The following is a 16,247-nucleotide window of genomic DNA, read 5'->3' on the forward strand; positions in this document are numbered from 1 at the left end:
GAAAAACAGCAACAGCAACAATGCTTTGCCTGGTTAATCTGGATTCAACAGGCCGCAGGAAATGATGGAGCCCTTGTATTCAGCGACACAGGCCCCCCTAAACCCACCAAATTAATTGTGTTTGACACTGGTCTATCTGTGTGCATAATTTGCATTTTATCTACCTAGGACTTGTTCAAAGCTTCATCTAATAACCATGGCACCCAATTACGAAGCGTCACTTTGGGCCAAACATTGAATCCAAATTAAACAGGGAGCAGGCTTTATTTTTGTTTTGTCTTGTTTCCAATAATAAAGATTGAGGTAAGCGATGGAGGGTAAGAAAGGGTTAAAACCTCAAGCAATTCTCCCTTCGTGTGATTGTACTAAGCACTGCATATAAAACATTGATTTGATTGTCATAGCAACCTTATGGGAGGAGTTCTATTTTTAGCTCTATTTTACAGTTTAGAAGGGAAAGTAACCTGCCCGAGTTTACTCAGTTAGTAAGTGACATAGTTAGGCCTGATGGCCTCTAGGCTCATGTTCCCTCTGCTCTAACTTAATGCTGTATTCCTATCCAAGCAGCATGGCTTCAGATACTGGCTTCCATGTGGAAATCTGTTCAAGCTGCACCTTCTTTCTCTTCTAGGGTTCGTGGAAGGCCCTGGCAAAGAGTTTGCTGGGGAATCCACTGACCCTGAGCTCCTCATGCAGGACTCCTTGTGCGCCTAGAGCCTAGCGTAACACTTTACACGCAGTAGGAGTTCCAAAAGTACGTTGGAGGAATGAACAAAGGAATGAATGAATGCACAAATATGCAAAGTGTGGGTTCTGTTCCGGTTCTTTTGCCCTTACCATCCAAGAGACACAGTATTAAATTTGCCAGCTCACAGATTACAGTAAACTGAAAGCTATTAGAGAGAAGTCGTGTACTGCTGACCTCACCTTGTAGGCATCTAGGGGAGCTCCACTTATGCAGGAAGTTCCTGCTCTGACCCAAGTGACCTGGGAGAGGAGACAAACTGGGAGTCAGGATGAGTCAGTGAAAGAGTCAGCCCCGCTCCACTTCCCCTTCACCCCCTCCACTGCTGATGCCAACACCACGGTGTTTTCCTAAGCCCTCTTGACAACCTCTCTTAGTTTCCTGAGAACACCACGCTCACCACACTTGCCACAGCTGCAGTTTGCACACACTGCCTGGAGCAGCACGTACACAAATATCAAAAGAAAAAGGAAATGGTTTGGTCCAGGCTGTTCTGTGGTTGTTCTAGTGCAAACAGGAAGCAATGCAATAGAGGTATGGGCGTAGAATGAACCACTCGAATCGTAATTAAGGATCAAGAAATGAAGACATCCAATCTACATATTCCTGAGAAAGATCTAGAGTCAGTTCCTGACCAGTGTGAGTCAATAATGGAGTAGTGTTACATAATAGTGTCACGAAGACAGTTTAAAATGATACGTGGCGTGCATTGGGCCATCATTATAAAACCATGTCCGGTTTTAGTCTTCAAATTGAATGGCACTATCATAAAGCTGGCTCACAGAGGGGCTCACAAAATGGTCAAATGTTTGAAAAACAAGGGAAATGGAGTAACTATGTTTGTCCTCATGGAATGAGTAAAAGATTTAGGGCTTACATGTTTGGAGGAAAGAGCGTTGTTTAACAATTACAAATCATTGTTTCTTTATTATTTAGGGAACAGAAATTGAGAAATGTACTTAGATTTCTGGTACTTAGATCATGCTTTCAATATTAATTGTTAATAGCCACAGTTCAAAGTTCTTACATATTTAGCCAGAATAAATTTAAGGATTCATGGACATCTTTTGTATTTTACTTTATTATTTTTTTTGAGGAAGATTAGCCCTGACCTAACATCTGCTGCTAACCCTCCTTTTTTTGCTGAGGAAGACTGGTCCTGAGCTCACATCTGTACCCATCTTCCTCTGCTTTATATGTGGGACACCTGCCACAGCATGGCTTGACAAGCAGTCCTCAGGTCCACACCCGGGATCTGAACCAGTGAACCCTGGACTGCTGAAACGGAACGTGCGTACCCAATGGCTGCACCACCAGGCCGACCCCCAGATCCATGGGCATCTTTTTGACAATCTTTTCTCATGGTCAGAGCAGGAAAGGTCTGGAGGTTCTGTTGACATGTCCAACATTGGGAATCTTCCATACTTGTCTCACTTAACAAGACTACGATAGTCTTACTTATATGATTGCTATCTTCTTCTCACACTTTCTTGCAGTCCTTCGATAACACTTAACTAAACATCTACAGCACTCAATCAGTCTCTCGGAGGGCTTCACAGGGATAAAAAGTAGTCCCACCACAAATGGCCTCAAGATAGACCACAGCCCTGTGTGGCCTGCTGGAAGGAGCCCAGACTGACCCATTGGTGTGGATTCTAGCACTGCCTAATCTTATTTGCTGTGTAGGCTTGGGAAGACACTGCTTTTCACTGAACTTTGGTTTCCTCTTGTGCAAAATTAGGATAATCAACTGCTTGGTAGTAAAGACAGTAAGTGGCTGTCCATGTGACTGTACTGTAATCAATAAATCATTGTTCAACCATAAGGAACTCTACAAGGCCAAGGTGATGAGTTGGCAGTGACCGTGGGGAACAATGAGAGGATGAACTTGGGAAAGACTACTCAATGGAGAGGTAACTTGAATGAGATCTCAGCACCAGATAGCTACCTATGGCAGCGTCCAGGGAATGCAGCCTGGGACATCATTTTCCTCTCAATGATATTTATCAAAAATGGCCAGAATCTTTAGAATTAATGCCAATTTAGAAGTGACTGTTAAAGTCTGAAACACAGTATCAAAGAGTAGAAAGGGAGCGGAAGAAGGGAAAATTGGTGCTACTGTAAATGCTATAATCTAGAAGTTACTTGGATAGTGGGGGAGGGTTAAGAAATGTGAAATTTTTGTTTAAAATATCATTCAAAATACTGATTATTACAAAAACAGAACACATCACTTATCTTTAAATTTTAAGTGATTTCCGGAGGGAAAATATCTAATTCTCTGTCACTTTCATTACTTTCACAAATAAAATTATCATTAAGTGGAAATCAAATGAGCTTGAAATGAACTGGAAAGCAATACATTTTGATTTGCCGGTGAGTCTGTTTCCATCATTTATCCTGGAGACAGCATAAGGCTTGTTTTCATTTGCTGTGGCTATTTTGATCGCTCAGCTTTCACGTATAACTCTACGCCAGTCTCACCTGTAAATACTCGTTCTTTATCTCAAGGAGATAGCAGAGAAGTTTAAAGATCAAAAGAAAGTGAAATGTCCCACAAGAGGATATGTGTTACATAACAACTCGGAAACAGAGATCCTTGAAAATGATGGATCAGTGGAATCCTTGGATTTCAGAATGGCTGTTTCTGTAGGAGAGGGTTCTCCTTTGTTGGAGCTGATACCAAGGAGGGAGAAGAGCGAGCTGCACCCATGGAAGAGCCAATGGACGTAGAAACTAGGACACCTTCAGTCATGTGGAGTATTCTTCCAACAGCTTCTGACTGAGGAAGGTCAGCAGCACTGTCACCCCAAGGAACTCAAGGGTGGGTTTGGAATTTTAGTAGTTTTGATGCAGGGTCAGTGAGCCGAGGAGTCGAAAGAAAGATTTCTTGGACTCTCAAGATCTGGCAGTAGTTCTCTTTTATTTAGAGAATAGTGTGGAATAGCATGGGGACAGGGCCCATGGGCAGTCAGAGCTTCTGCTGCCCCAAGTTGAGGGTTAGAGCTAAATTTAAGGCATAGGTATGTGATTCATCTCTTTACAAGACAAAGGAAAGAACACGAAAAAAAGTTAAAATGGTACCAGTGCAGGTGAGGTCTGGTCATTGGGTGATCCCATGACTTTTAGACAAGAATCAAATCGGATTAAGTAAAGGTCAGAAAGGTTAGAAGCCACCACCCTAAACCAGTTACATGAGTTTGCCAGACAACAACCAACTTAAGTTCTTGCCTTCCCCATTAAGAGTTTCTAGGGACAAGGTCATCTCTCCTCTTATTCCTGGTACAGAGAGGGAGGCACCTTTTACAGATAGAGATTTACCTTACAAATGTAAATGTGTCCCAACAAGGGCAAGTTCCATTCCCCAGAGCCTCCTTCCTGTCCCAGTTCATCAAAAGCAATCAGCCCAAAACAATCCCTATGCCAAAGAGTCATATCTTGGGGTGGCCAATTTCAGGTCCCTACAAGCTCATCCTCCCCCTTCCTTCACAAATGCAAATGTCTCTCAAAAGGGCAAGCAAAATTCCAGTCCTCGGAGCCTGCTTCTCATCTGTAGTTTTAAAAATAACCAGCCTAAAATCCTCATCAGTTTTTCCAAATTGTTCTTTTTCCTTTTGTTATGTAAAGGAGATGCAGTCACCAACCACCCTGAACCAGACCAAGCCTCACCATGAGAGCTACGCCTATGACCTTTGCCTTATTTGTAATGCTAAGATCTCTGCAGGAGCAGTTAGGCCTTATTACCATACCCTGCAGTGTATGTGGAAGCGTGTTTTCCAACTGAGTCTGCGCAAGTGGATACCCACCTCTTCCTTTTGAATATTCGTTCCCCATCTGAAATAAACTTCCCTGCTTCCCTTTGTTCAGGGATGCCATGACTCTGGAAGTGATTCCTCAGGGTCTCCTGTTTGCAGCAAATATACTTCACTTTGTGAGACAACTACGTCTGGTGGAGAGTCTGATTTAACTCGCCAGGAAAGAACCCACTTTGGTTTCAGTAAGAGCACTTCGTAAACCGTCTCACATCTCTAAAGAATAAGCCTTCCTCAGCCGTGTTAAGGGAGGGCTCTTTTCAAAGCTTCATTTGGTCCCCATGAAGGTCCAGTACACATGGTGGGGGTGCCCATGTTACTGCCCAAGTGGGCTCCTCTGCTTGCCGCAAGACAGGACAATGGTCAGGAGGCAAGATGGTAGGAGAGAAAGGACTTTATTACAGCTTGCTAGCAAGAGGGAAGAAGACCGCCTCATGTCCGAAAGAACCATCTCACAGAACAAAGACTACAGGCCATATATCGGGCTGATCTCCAGGTTGGGGAGATGGCTGGTCTCTGGGTGGGGCAGACATCTGGTCCAAGTTCCTGATAGTCCTTTGTTTTACTGGATATACATCAGAGAATGGAGCAACGCCCTACACCCTGATCTTTCAGTTGTCATTGATGATGGTTATCAGCATAGGCTCTCTGCCAGGGTCATCACATTCCCAAGGAACTCAAAATAACCGAGTTATCATCTTAAAGAAGCTAGAAGGGGCCACAAAATCTACAGAACATGTAGGGCTAGTTAGTCAGAGGTCATGTAAAGTTACAGTATGGTTTCTTTTCTACAATATGGCTTCCCTTATGTCAACATTGTGTCGAGCTGGTATCACCCATAGATCAGATGCCTGCCCAGATTTCCTCAGAAACTTTGAAGAACAAAAATCACTCCATTTTCAAACTTGAGGCTCCAAAGCTTGATTCTTGCCATCCTGGGTCATGATTATTAGCTGTCAGTTGTCCTAGAATCCTTTGATTCTGATGTCTGTGTTCAACAGTGCGCTTTGAGTCACAGCTTTCAAAATCTTCAGAATTGCTTTGTCTTCCTCGGTAATAAAGTCTTTTCCTGTCCTGTAAAAAGTTTCTTAGGAATTGCTCAACACCGAGTCTACAATGTGGAAGGAAGGGAAAGAAGGAAAAGAAGGCGCAAGAACTGGGCAGTTTTTCTTTGACACTGACCGTAAAGTTCAAGTGGTGTCATTCCACACTAATCAGAATAATGAGGTAAGAAAACGAAGAGGAAATGGCTTCACTTTAAGGGCCGATTATCTGATGCCAATTGACAAAGAAATGCTTAGGAAATTGGAAGTGTATGGAGCAGTCACATAATAAGGGGGGCTGAAGTCAATATGGTCATTGTTATTCATTTCAAGGTCAAGTTTTCATGAATAGGGGGATTTTAAAAGACCCTAATTATGGTTCTTATTAGTGAGTGTTGAAAATGATGCTGGAAACAAGTCTTTGTATAATGCTTCCATTAGGTGGGCAGACCAGTGCTTTAATACTATTTACCATAGTATTTAAAATTAAGACCAAATGCCAGCAGACAATGCGCATTCTTTTCTACGTGAATTTTTCTTTCGAATAACTCAGTCAGTATGAGATTGAATTTCAAGTCTACCTAGAGAGCTTTCGGAAAAATGAACAAGCTGATCTTCGAAGGATTTAATTTCACCCAAGATAACACTGATGTTTTCTTTGTCTACATACAGTATCTCTGTCAATTTAATATGGTTCATGGTCAGGAATGTCAGAAGCCACAAGATGCTTGAAGGCACGTTTTCACTTCATCTGCCTTTCTGACACGTTCAGTTTAACTTAATCAGGGAGTTGAAGCCAATTTCCTGAAGGAGTTTCTAGGGCCCTTGTGCAAAAAGGGAAAACCATTCCCATTCTTTCAGGACATATGGTTGTTATTATGTAAAAATTCTCCTATGCCATTCTGCCCCCTTCCCCAACCCTCACTACTTGTATGGATTGGGTTTAACCATGGTGTTTCTAATGCACTCGTTTTCCAAGGCTCTCTGAGGGAAGTGTCAGCTCAGCACCCCCAAAAAGGAGGGAGTTTACCCCCTCCAGAGCTCCCTTCCCAGCCCTCACCCTGCCTTCAACACTTAAAGGCCTCAGAAGGGGTCACCGCATTGCCACCAGGTGTTCTGACAGTCCAGGAGACTGATCTCCTTCTACTCGAAGTTGGACACCGGGGTCATCTCAGAGAGCATGGTGGAGCGGAACCATGAGGAGGACCTGGGGATCTGGGGCGCCTCCAGCAGCAAGCAGCTGCTGAAGCCCATCCGGGTCCTGAGGTGGCCACAGGGGGCACTCTGGAGCCAGATTGCATGGGATTGAGTGCCCTACCTCTAATGCTAATAAATTCTGTGGCCTCCAACAAGTTACTTACTGTCTTCCAAGCTTCCAGTGTCCCCGTCTGTGAAATGAGCACCATCTCACAGAGCTGCTGGGAGGGAAAGCGAGATGATATACGCAATGCTCTAAGTAAAGCAGCTGGCATAGAGGAGGTGATTCATAGATATTAATGCTTCCCTTCCTTGGCTGTCAAATGGAAACAAACGTAATGCTTACCTCAAAGGCCGTGGTGAAGATCAAAGGAGTTAAGGTGTGGAAAGTCATGGCGCATCTAGGGGTGCTGTAAACACACAATAAATGATGCAGTGGCGGTTGCTACAATTATTGGTCTCTCTGTTCTAGATAGAATGGCCTTGCCCTAGCTGCTAGGTACCTCATCTCCTAGGAAGACACAAGGTGTAGTCTCATCGTGGCCTTGCATGCCCAAACTATGTAGGCGACTCAGCCTTCTGGTATGGACAGAGCCTTAGGGAAGATGTCAGGCTCTGGGTCCATGCCCATGACAGAGTCGTGGTACCCAGGGCCAGGGTGGTCATGGAAGCTGCTGATGGGCCAAGAGAAGTCAAAGAGACATGCCTGATTATCCCAGGTTGTTGCAGGTGGCTTCTTTGCCAGTTAGAGAAACCAAACATTATCTTTAATTGTCCCTAACATTCTGTCAGGGTCTGATCAAATTGAGTGAGCAATAGTAGGCATTTAAAAGAGAAGGGGGAAGAGGCTGATCGGCAACTGTGGTGGTTGAAGAAAGTGGCCCCAGCTGCCCATCCATCATCATGTCCTTTTTGGATGAAGGTGCCTGGACCAGATGCAGGATTCAGGCTCCATCTGGACCATAGTCTGACCAAGGCCATGGGCCTCTCCCAAGTTCTAGCCCAAAGAAAGATCAGAGGAGCTGGCCTGGGTCTCAGGGCTCATCTAAGAGCACAGATATAGTGTGTCACATGCGGTACCTGTCTATGACAAGGACTCTTCCCTTTTCTGGAATTCCTTCTCATCCATTCCTGTCCACCAAAGTGGGGCCAGATCCTTCGGTCCTTCTCTTGATGACTGCAGCAGATGCTCTCTTCAGACTTGCCTGGGAAACAGGATCCACCTTCGAGGGCCCCCATTGCTTTACTTGCTTACAGGAACAAACTGTGATTAATCATGGGACTTAAAATTGTTGGGAGGAGCAGTAGCAAGTCGTAGCTAACAGTAAATTCAGAAATGAAATTCCTCAACCCTTAACCTTGAACATATTTGGCATGACTCTCATTTTACCTTACGTCAAAGCGAGCTCATCCCACCAGTTCTTTAAGGAACTTCTGAAGAGCAGGCAGACCCCAGCTCAAATGCAGGTTCTCTTCGATAAAGTCTAAGGATTTGAGAGGAAATGGCCCTGAGATCAGACCAAGGCATCATATATGATACCTGAGACCCTGGGGCAGGCTTCAGGGGCCTGGAACCCGAAAGGACCAGGGACACACGGTGTTTAGTGTTATTGAGGTGTCCACGGCCTTCTCCATGTGGCAAAGGTCAGTCACCAGGTGCACAGACACATAGAGTCAGCCATTAGACCAGAGAGGGGGCCCAGAGGCCAGGAAATAGGGGCAGACCAAGGAAGCAGAAGCTTAGAGAGGAACCTGACTCAGAGTGGCCAGACGCTGAGAGTACCAACCATGGAGTTGCCTTCTGCTGGGGAGAATTTTAATCGTTCACATGTGCTCTGAAGCTCACAGCCACACAATGTCCTTAGTATCCTCATCCTCAGGCTCTTTGATTCCCTTCCCCACCCCCTCCAACGACTCAGCAAAGATGGCAGTGCAAGGCAGCCATCATTACTGCATTAGATGATGATTTGCTTCAGCTAGAGTTTGAAAACATGGAAATAGCTTGCTGGTTTTAATAATGGCCCAAGGAATGCATGACTACAGGAAACTCTTTGTGGGTTTGAAATTGTGGGTTCTGAATGTTTGGGCACAGTCTCTGCCAACCCACAATGCCCCTTGGACAATTCTTGGGGACTCTATGCTTGAGTGAATCCAAGGTGAAGACGGATGGAGTGTCAGAGCTGGGAGACCTCCCAGAAAGGGGTCCTGGGCCCCTCTTGGTGTTGTCCTCTGAAAAGTCCTGCAGATGCTGGAATGATTGACTGACTGAATGAACGAATGCATATATGAAGGCTGAATGGAGAATAACAAGGGCTGCCAGTTCTGATCTGGCTCCACCCGTAGAGGGGATTTAAACCAGAGCAGATGGCAGAGGGGTCTTCCCCTGCAACCCACAGCCACAGCCATGTGTTGGCCCCTCAGTCTGTCCTGGCTCCTGAGATTGGGGGTGAGGGAGGATGTATCAGACTGTGAGGGAACTCGGTCACCTGAAAGGTTCTTTCAAACTCTAAGACTCTGTGACATGGCAAGTGAAGAGTGTCATCAGAACCCACTCACATTCTTGTTTCTCAAGCTTGGCCCCTGGGACCCCACTCTCATCTTCTGTGGATCCTTGGCCTCAGTACCCCTGCCATGACCCTGCAGGTGTTCCCTGTCTGTTTCTGACACTGGGACTCAGAACCTGCCTTCATTTCTCGTCTTGTTTGCTTTGAAATCTTGACCTTATTTTCAAGGCTGCTAGCAAGAGCTCTACCTCCTTTATATGCACCTGCCTCTCAGTTTTAATTACTAATCTGTGCACCATTTATCTGTCCCCCAGTACATACCAAGCTGACACAATTTCTCAGAGTCAAAGACCTGGTGTGACAAATCTCCATCACCCAAAGGTTTCTTGGGGGCCACTCTACAGAACATCAAATGCATTCTGGAGCCTCCAAGGTAATGATCAGGGGAGAGATACTGCAGCCCATAACTGTGGGATATACCATGAGCTCAGGGAGTCAGACCAGGGTAGGGAAACATAGAGCAAGCTGGTCACCCTCATCCTTTGCTCATGGAAGGCATTTCCAATCCATCCCAGAACTCTTTCTCACCGAGCATAAATATGGTCTCACAACACCATTAGATTGGAGCTAACAATCGAGTTGAAACTTTCTGGGATCCTGACTTTGCCCAGCCAACTGTGATACGTGTTTTCAACAAAACTGAGGGATATACAGAGTAAGGTACTATGAGGCTTTTGTGGGACTTGCAACAATACCTGGCAAGGACTGAGAATATCCAGCACATGGGGATTCTCCCATTGCTCCCTTAGCTTGAAGCTGACTTGGATTCGAAACCAGCTATACCTCTCTACACACACATCCTTGCCAGATTTTCAGAAGTTCCCTACCAGACTGTCCTGTATAACCAAAGGATAGAGAGGAACTACTCATCAGGCCACAGTCCAACTCTCAGCCCTGCATGCACTTGAATCTGAAGGGATCTGTGCCTCTGATTAGGATCCTGGTTGGGGAGCGCCACCGGGAAGACTGTTGGCTCTTAACGGTCAGTGCTTTAAGGAGAGTAGTTCTAACATTGTGGTAACCGGCAAAACACCAGCCCTCCAGTCTCCCTCAAGCAGCCTCCTCCATATCTTCGTCCCCAGCTCCCAGCAAAGGGCCTCCAAATGGACTCCAAATGGCACTCGGGCTCTGCCCTTTCAATGGGCCTGGCCATGGACGGGGTTTGCTGTGGAGGACTTTGGATGTAACCGTGGCTGCATAATGATGTGATTATCGGTTTCCCTTGGCTCTGCCCAATCCTTAAAGAAATAAGAATATCTTATGCAAAATACAAGGCTAAGATTCCATGTCAAGCCACAAGGAATCTGTTGGTCCACAGGTCCCATGTTCCCGGTCAAGGGTGGGACACACATTGTAATGAAGGTGTCGCTGGGAGTCAGATGACCTTTGTCATCCTCCCAATGGAGAAGGAAGCAACCTCCGGAGACAGAAGCCCACCATGGCCATTATGTTTTCTCTCCACGAGCCTGGTGCCCACGTGGAGCTACTGCTTGTTTGATTATGCAAATAGGGGGGTGCTTTACCAGCACAGAGGGAGCTGGAGGAAAATTTCTGGAAGGGCTGCCTCTCTCTGAGACAATTATTGGTAGGTTTTTACCACTAGAAACATGAGAGGAGAAGAAAAGAAAATTACCACACAAATATGTATGTGGAATAGGAATCTTTAGGCAAAAATATGTATTCTCTAAAATGAAACATGATTTGGAACTATAATAGAAATTATGTGTTATAATCAAGTCAAAGAAACTGTCCAAATAAAGGGGTCCCTAATGCCTGGCCCTTAAACTGTTAGTCTGGATGGGAAGGGCTTAATGAAAACTTCTAAATCATGCTCCAATTGTAAGGTTGTAGTATATTGGTGAGTATTAGGGTGAGTTGAGAGTGGAGATTCTCATATTTGTTTCCCTGTTGGACATCTTAAAGATAAGCCTCTGTGATACCATGATTTATAGTAAGAAATATATATTTAGTCTTTGTCCAGATCTGGGCACAGTCCATGTGTGATGGAGTTGAGGCTCCAGCAAACAGCCAGAGCCGAGGTGGCCTGCCAATAGCTGTGTGAGTAAGCTTGGAAGTGGACCATCCAGCTCCGTTCAAGCTTTCAGATGATGGTAGCCCCAGCCAACATCTTGACAGCAACCTCAAGCCAGAACCGCCTAACTAAGCTGCAGTGGGATTCCTGACACATGGAAACTGTGAGAAAATAAATGTTTATTGTTTTAAGCCACTCGGTTTTGGGGTAATTGGTACACAGCAATAGAAAACTAATGCAGCATGATTTACAAGCTCAGGAAATACGACACATCTAACATAAGAAGTGGAACCCCCTCCCTTTGTCTGCACCTGCATCCCCCACAGAGATAACCAGCTGATGGTCTGGTGTACAACCTTCCAGCCCATTTTGCCTCCAGGTAAGGGCTTATGAGCTAAAGAAGGTTGTGAAAGTTTGCAGAAGCCGTTGAGTATCTTAGACAGAGGAGTGACATGATTAGACTTGCATTGTGCAAAGATCACCCTGGGAGCCTCAGGAGGAGAGATGGAAGTGGGTAGGATGAGAGGCAGCCTCAGTGCTAGAGCTGCGAAATGAGACTGATATTGAAGATGGAAAGATGGGGATCACAAAGGCAGAGTCTAAACTACTCAGAGGTCGAATTAACAGGACCTACCCCTTCCTCCCGCCTCTCCCCGCACCAATAGCTCTGGGCACACAAAGAGTGCTAGGAATAGTTCGCTCATTTGAATGAGTCTGACTTTGGTGAAGATCAACGTTAATTCATGCAGCCATGGAATTTTACAGATGTGCAGCCCAGAGAGGTGGAAAAAGAGTCCCACATTCTACAGATGAATAAGTGCAGAGCTCAGCCCTGACACCTGGCCAGTCTTCGGGATGCAGTGTTAATTGTCGGCGTTTATCAGGACTTACTGTATGCCAGGTTCTGTGCTAAGAGCCCAATGGACATTTCACATTTTCTCAACTTTCCTGCATGATAAGCACCTTCCTGATCCTCATTTTACAAATTAGAACAGGGGTTGGTAAACTACAGTCTGTGGGCCAAATCCCGCAGATGCCTATTTTTGTAAATAATGGCTTTTGGAAACACAGCCATGTTCATTCATTTACATATTGACTGTGGCTGCTTTTGCTACCAGGGCAGAGTTCAGCATTTGCTACCAAAATCTTATGACCAGTCTGGTCCTTAACAGGAGAAGCATGTTGGTCCCTGCTGTAGAACCCACATCAGGAGGCTGAGCCTGTGCCTACTCGGAGCTGGAGAGCGTGAGCGTGCAGCCGATTGGAACTGGGGTCGGTTCTGATGTTAGAGACTTGTGCTTAGTGGTGCTGAATTGGGCTCCATCAGATGACCACTGGTTTCAGGCTGTTGCCTGCTTCCCCTTGAGGACAACACAGAGCAGCTCGGAGAAGCTACAGTTTGAGGTCCTCAGAGGCTCCCAGCGTGGTCTGAAGAATTCCACTGGGAGGGGATGCACCTACAGGGAGAGGAGCCTGGCAGGGAAGCTTCAGAAGACTCTAATTACAGACTTCGGTGTGTCTGTGTTCCTCTCATCCATCTACATGAGAGAGGTGAGCTCTGTGCCTCCAGCCAGGGGACATCACAGGGAGCAAACCCTACCGGGAGGGAATGCCTCTGCGCGCTGCTAGGCATGCCTCCGAGAAGCCTGCCATTAACCTTCCCGGCTGGCCCATAAAACTACAGAGAATCCATTTGCTGTATTTTTGGTGGTCGCACTTAGTTACTCTTCCCTTAGGCATTTTTCAGTTCCAGGTCTAAAATCTCATTCTCTTTGAGCATGGCTTTTTAAAAGCTTGCTGTTGATGGGGTCCAAACTGGCTGGCCCAAGCCCAGAGGCAGACCACAAAGCAGAGCAGAGAGGAAGACACGGCATGGAGAGGATCCAGCCACACTCACCCTTCACGTGTGGGAGCCGTAAAAGAGATGCTGGCTGGAGACAAAGGCATGTGATGGGAATGTTCGAAGAGGCCTGAGCCACGATGAATCCAGCAGCAGATACTGTAAGTTGGGAGGTCCTGTAGCCAGAGCAGCTTTGTCTAGATGCCCAGAACCTGTCCTCTGAGCCCCACCCACCTCTCTGTCCTCGTGGCTTAGTCTTGCTATATGGACCACAAGGCAATCGGGCGTCAGCATAGATACTAGAAAGTAACACTGTTGGTGTGGGTTCTACTCAGGTGACAGTAGGTTTATCCCAGGTTGCTGCCCCGCTGAGCAGAGCAGCAGGTGGTTGGTGTGTGCCTGAGAATGTCAGCCTGCTGTTCCATCTTCGACTCATTCTGCTGAGCCTCGAAGGTTCTAGTCTCCAGGAGTTCCTGCTCAATATGCATCATCCTGGGACAAGGGAGGTGGTCATCTAATGATTCAGTTCAGAGTTAGAACTTCAGCAGGGAGGGCAGAAACACGATTCAGGGGAGTAGGGGAGGCTGGTGAACCCAGTTCATCTAAAATCTATGAAGCTCCCACAAGTGGTCAGATCCAGTGCTCGGGGTTAGGAATGCAAAGATGAGCAAGACACGGGCTCTGTCCCAAGGAGCTTTCATTCTAGTAAGAGCTACACACAAGGACAAGGAGATCCGAATTTACATAGTGTGATAGAATAATGGCCCCCACAAAGATGTCTGTGCTCCAATCCTCAAACCTACGGCTATGTTACCTCACATGGCAAAAGGCAGCTGTGATGAAGTTAGGGACCTCGAGCTGGGGAGCTATCCTGGATTTTGCAGGTGAGCACAATGCAATCACAGGAGTTCTTACGAGAGGGAGGCAGGAGGGTCAGAGTTGGCTGAACAAGCCTGGGGCATGGCTTCTCCCCAGAGCCTTCAGAAGGAACACAGCCTTGCCGACACCTTGATTTTAGCCCAGGGGGACCCATTTCAGACTTCTCACTTCCAGAACTGTGAAATAATGGATTTGCATTCTTTCAAGCCACTCAACTTGTAATTTGCTAGAGCAGCAATAGGAAACGAACACTGGTATGCACAGGGGTGGCAGTGTGCCGGGCTAAGGGAGCAGGGAACCGTTCTGAAAAGGATGCCTGGGTCAAGTTTGGAAAGAGGAGTAGGAGTTGAACAGGCTCAGAGGGAGGGCATTCCAAGGAGACAGAAGAAAGGAGCAGAAGCAGAGTGACGTGCAACACTGTGATGTATACAGGGGGGACCCCTCAAAATTCTGTGTCAGTAGAGCAGGAGGGCGGGAGGGGGACAAAGGATGAAGTCAAAAATGTGTGCAGGACGCTGCCCACACACGCCTTTTCGGCGGCACAGGGAGCCCTGGGCGTGTTAACCTGGATTGCATTTTCCTTTAAATTGCATGCTCAGAGTAAATGCTTTATATCTACCAACAGCTGGCTTACCTATTTTCATTGGCAGTTCAGTTATTAAACCCATCTCTTCATTAAGGAAAACCAAACTGCTAACTATAATCAGCATATGAACTGTACGTTTCAAATTATCAGTCTGACACTTGAATTGAACAGTCACGTTGATCAAGTCAAGTCGTTGTGTTATCTCAAGGCATGATGCCGCAATTTCTTGCACCATAGCAGAAATATCCCCAGTCCTGTGAAAGCTGGGAAGGATCCCCTACACCTCAGGGGAATTGCCTGTTAATTTTGCACAAATGGGATTGTCAGCCTAAAAGCACGGAACTGTATCACCTGTTGTGGATACGGCAGATGCTTCGGACAAAGACACACCTGAGCTTGAGCCCAGCTCTGCCACATACTGCCTGGGTGACTGCAGGCAAGTCCCTTAAACTCCCTGACTTCAGTTTCCCCATCTGTAAAATAGGGATGGTAACAGCCAGGTCACTGCATTGTGAACATTAAATAAAATGACAAATATAAATGAAAAGTGTCCTCCGTAGCACCAGCACGCAGTTATCTGCTCCTCAAGGTGAGGTTGATGTGGAAATAGATCCAGTTGCCAACACGGATTCATTACAAACACAGCAGTGGACTTGGCAGAAGCAGACGCCACGAGATCCTGGGGCTGCCACCAAGAGGAACGGCCAGGTTACTCCCAAACAGAGAATCGTGGAAACATGCCGTGTCTGCATTTCTATGCTTAGGGTCTGCTTAGCAAGGAGGCCAGAGCGAAGACGTCATGAAGAAGCAAATTCCCAAACAAACTCAGATTCCCATGGAAAGGAATGGAAAAGGTCAGGGGATTTTGGCTTATTTGGCGGCTGTTCCCTCCCTCCCTGGGCTGCGCCCGGGTTGGTTTTCCTGTGCACTTGGCTCCGTTTGACCTGCTCCCAGAGACCTTGGCAGGCCTGCTTTGCTGGGCTTAAGTTTGACCCTTCCTGACCCCAGGGTCATTTGAGATGTCACCGCGGAGATAGCCAGACCTCCCTGGAGTTGACATTTTCAGTACTTGTGTCCCGGCTGTTAGCAATCCTCCCAAACCCACATACACTCAGAACCCCCCTTGTTTAGATTTAAGGAATATATTTAGCAGATATATTTTATTTCATGGGTGAATATTTTTGAGCAAAGCAGTCTCTATAATGCTGAAACGGTAAAAATGACTTTCCAACTGTGTCTTTAGTGTCGCCTACATCTGATTTCTAGTTTGAGTTGAATGTAATCAAGGCCAAGTGCAAATTACAGAGAGGAAAGACACAGCAAGCCCTTTACTTTGCAACTGCCTGTCAGCAATTCCATAAAGTGGAATCTCTATTTTTTCAGCCTATCTTCAAAATACTCACCCGTGGGATGTTTGGATTCTCAGATTTCATCACCCTCGATTGGAAGGCAGGGTCACAGCACTCACTGCGCATATTATCTCCCTGGAATGATAAGACACAAAATAGTTACAGAGTGGTATAGATTAGAGGGTTAAACTGATAATACG

The 16,247-nt window shown here is 46.2% G+C and overlaps 1 long non-coding RNA gene across 8 annotated transcripts in view; it reads right to left on the reverse strand.

Annotated features, from left to right (window-relative positions):
- LOC139041029 (uncharacterized) overlaps positions 1-16,247 on the reverse strand; it is a 121,130-nt gene that overhangs the window by 22,616 nt on the left and 82,267 nt on the right. For 2 of the 8 annotated variants that reach the window (XR_011495484.1, XR_011495483.1), the window contains exons 5-7: positions 7,878-16,182; positions 7,144-7,207; positions 928-987 (exon numbers count right to left, since the gene is read on the reverse strand). This is a non-coding gene — a long non-coding RNA (uncharacterized lncRNA). Of the gene's footprint in view, positions 1-927; positions 988-3,174; positions 5,669-7,143; positions 7,208-7,877; positions 16,183-16,247 lie in introns of those variants that run through there. The other 6 variants (XR_011495488.1, XR_011495489.1, XR_011495490.1 and 3 more) reach the window with 6 other exon arrangements.

This window comes from Equus asinus, chromosome 19 (assembly GCF_041296235.1).
Source record: "Equus asinus isolate D_3611 breed Donkey chromosome 19, EquAss-T2T_v2, whole genome shotgun sequence".
Taxonomy (NCBI): domain Eukaryota; kingdom Metazoa; phylum Chordata; class Mammalia; order Perissodactyla; family Equidae; genus Equus; species Equus asinus.